We start from the raw sequence: 4,025 nt of genomic DNA, 5'->3' as shown, positions 1-4,025 counted from the left end.
TGATTGTAAGATCTTTCGCGCAGTTAAGTCTCCTGAGAAGTGACCACCGGCTACGCCCATATGTGCCTCTTGCAAAATGTATAGATACTCATCCTCTCGGGCACAACGCCTAAGAACGTCATCCTTTCCTCTTTTATAAAGAGTCCCGGCTATCAGGCAATAGTGTTCGCATTCTTTGATTAGCTTTTGAGCTAGATCTTTACGAAGCTCCTTGGGTGGAAAGCCATTAACCAAAAAGTTAACAATCTTCTCACTCCATTCAGGCATTGTCTCCACCATGAACAGGGAAGTGTCTGGTAAGTCATCATCAACCCCTGTAGGAGCCTCACCATTAGGTATGCGAGACAAATGATCAGCCATAACATGTTTCTTGCCCGGCCTCACAACAACCGTGAAATCAAACTCAAGAAGAATCAATAGCCATCGTGTGATTCTTCCTGTGGAGCATGGTTTGTTTACCAGATACAACAATGCTTGATGATCCACATAGAAAACAAACTTGGTGGCAAAGAGGTAATAACGAAATTTCCTTACTGCATATATCATTGCCAACCCTTCTCGCTCCGTAGTGGTGTAGTTCATCTCAGCATCGTTCAACTGGCGACTGGCAAAGCTAATGGGGTAGTCTAGGTTGTGTTCTCTAGGTTGAGTTAAAACACACCCAATAGCAAAGTTTGATGCATCAATATCCACATGGAAGAGTAAATCCCAGTTAGGCATTCTCAAGATTGGAGCACTCGCCAAGGCCTTCTTTAATAGCTCATAGGCACGATCACATTCTTCGGTCCAAATAAACTCGATGAGAAGCTTATACAATGGTCGAGCTATCTCGGCGAAGAATAGAATAAATCTTCGATAATAACCAACGTGGCCCATAAAGCGTTGGACTCCCTTGTAGTTGGTGGGTGGTGGCAATTCTAGAATGACCTTGATTTTACTCTCGTCAGTGGAAATCCCATTTTTGGACACTATATGCCCTAGGATAACTCCGTGTTTAACCCAGAATTGGCATTTGAAAGGATTCAATGAGATGCGATATAATCTACACCTTTCAAATATTTTTCGTAAACACATCACCCAAGAGGAATGAACACAAAGATCATCTAAGAAAGCTTCATAGAAGTCCCTTAGATATTCCTTAAAGGCCGTGTTTATCAATCGTTGGAAGGTTGCAGGTGCATTGGTCAAGCCAAAGGCCATGACGCGAAAGGCAAACACTCCAAACTCCGTGATAAATGATGTTTTAGCTTGGTCCTCGACTGCAATTGTGATTTGATTGTAACCCGAGTACCCATCTAAAAAGCTATATGCCTCCTTGCCTGCCACTCTTTCAAGCACATGTTCAGAATATGGCAAGGGGTAATGATCCCTTCTGGTGGCTGCATTAACCTTTTTGAGATCAACGCACACTCTGAGTTTCCCATTCTTCTTTGGTACGATGACTATCGGAGAAACCCATTCTGAGTGCTCAATAGGGTATATGAATCCACATTTTACCAGCTTTTCAATTTCCTCTTGTACAATCTTTGCATACTTAGGATTCATTGGGTAGGGACGTTGTTGGACTGGTTTAGCAGTGCTAATCATTGGAATCGTGTGTTGCACCACCGAGGGTGGAACACCCTTCATATCATGATATGTCCAAGCAAATATGTCCTTAAATTCTTTAAGAAGCTTCGTAAGTGCAGCTTCTTCCGCCTTGGTGAGGTCTTGAGCAATAAAAACTGGTTTAGACTCCTCACCCGGATCTGCTAAGTCTATCTCCTTAACTACCGCAGGGCCATCGTAGACACCGCTACTCCCATTGGTAGGCGTTCGTTGGGCTTTTGTGTAGACCACTTTACATTCCCCTGTGGTGAATGATTTGAAATGCTCGGGTGCGGGGTGTAAGTCTACTGGTTCTTGTTGTGCCAGGCTTTTTTCTTTCAATTCCGCTTCCTTTTGTTGCTGAGCCGACTCTTGGTTTTGCCGCCTTCTTGCAGTACGACTTAGTTTTGGCTTCTCTTCAATTTCTAATTGGGCGACGTCATGAGGTTGCGGAATACACCACATGACACTTTGGAGGTATTGTCCCCAATTATCCGCTATCTTCCGATGAGCGTCAATGGCTCCTACATAACTAAGCCATTCTGCAGTGGATCTCTCCTTATTTATTGCAGTTCGTACATTAGCTCGATAGCGTTGGCGCTTATGTCTCGTTTTCTTCTTACCAAGTTTTTGTTTTTGTTTCTATCAGATTCGGACTCACTTGGTCGATCTTCACTTCCGGATGAGCTGCAGGAGGCCACTGTCCTAGGCCTTGAGCACCTTGCTTCCACATTTGGGTGAATATTTGATTCATTTTCCCCATCAGGCTCAGGGTCAGTTTCTTCTTGAGATTCATACTCAGAGTTGCATTGGTCAGAGTCTTCGCTACTTTCAGTGTCGGTGGAGTTTGCCACGTTCTCGCCATCAGGAGTCAAGTGCATAACACCTATCATGTTTATTGGCACTAACGGTGGCATATCTTGCCCCTCAGGTGTTACCCAACTTGTGCCTCTATTTTCCCATGTGTCTATGGTTGCCGCTAGGTGTACCCAATCCACGTTATCCGACTCAGTCATACCCGGTAGGACATCCATATAAGGAGAATCTTTCCCATCATCAGGCTCTTTTTTGCATGTATAGCAATACCTTAATGGGGCAGAGTGAATAGTGGTATCCGATCGATTATCAATGATAACCTTGCTTCCTAAAGGATGTGCACGACCATTCTCAAGATCAACTCGAATGACAGAGTCCTGGAATTGTAGGTAGACATGGTTTTTCGACCAGTCATGCACCATTTGTGCTTCCCTCATGAAAGGACGTCCTAAGATCATTTGATATGACATAGGATGCTTGGAGAAATCCATTACAATGAAGGTATGTTTTACCTTGTATCCCAGAACCTTGATCTTAAGGTCCCTTAACATTCCAATAGGTTTAGCTATGGTTCCGTTTGCCATCTTAACCACTATGTTTGTGACTTCAAGGTGAGGTCTTCTCATAGATTCCCAACAGTTTTTAGTCACAATGCTCACGCCAGCACCACCATCAAGGATTCCCTTTAGAGTTAATCCCTTGGTAGTAATGGGGAGGGTTGCATTAGATTCGTCACCTTCAAAGTACTGTCCCAACTTGTTCACAGGTATTTCAACGACCGAGTCTTCATCTAGGTTGGGTTGTAGATCCCAATGTTCCCCTTCATCTTGAAGCGTGTCGGGTCTATCCATATTTGCAAATTGTGGTAACCCCGCCTTTAGTTCTCCATTGAGAAATGCCCGAAGAGCTAATAATAGCTCAGGATCTCCATATAATTTGGATATGATCGTGGTTCTGATTTCAGAGGACATGAAATCCATTAGCTTGGACACATTCAATGGTACTTTTCGAGACACCGCCCCTTGACTAGGGACTGGTGAAGATGGAATCACTTCCTCTTCGATGGGGTCAGGCATTCCCTCACTAAACATTCTTTCAAGCAAAAAGGGTGTTTGCCCACTTCCTGATGTCCTATCCTCACTTTCTTCCCGAATGATACTAGGAATAGCTAACGGTTTATGGTTCCTGTGAGGCTGAACTTGCGTAGGAAACACTGTGTCTGGAATTTTGATTTTTCTCGGGTTTGGCTCTAGTTCTCTTTGTGTTTCTTCCACCAAACCCCTTAAGTGTTGCACTTGTTCAATCTCCTCAACTGGGTTTGGGTAAGTTCCAATCTTTTTCTTGAGGGTTTTTGGCCCACGTGGCTTGTCTTGGGGAGTCTCAATCAGTTTGGGTGGTCGAGAGGGCATTAACTGACTTGGTTGTGGGGCCGAGGAAGTTTCCTTCTGTTTCCCCTTATTTATGTACTTGCTTGATTCTCCTTCATTGAGCTCCCGAGTGGGTTCCTCCCTTAAGGTAGTGGCTTTGGTCCCCATGGTTTCTATTGAATCAGAATCATCTTCAGGATCATTCATATACACGGGGTCGTCTCCTGTCCCTATGTTGGTCTTTGAACTGGGCTT

Source organism: Cibotium barometz, chromosome 43, assembly GCF_041138505.1.
Source record: "Cibotium barometz isolate CiBa-2024 chromosome 43, ASM4113850v1, whole genome shotgun sequence".
Taxonomy (NCBI): domain Eukaryota; kingdom Viridiplantae; phylum Streptophyta; class Polypodiopsida; order Cyatheales; family Cibotiaceae; genus Cibotium; species Cibotium barometz.
Note: the sequence above shows the minus strand (reverse complement) of the source record.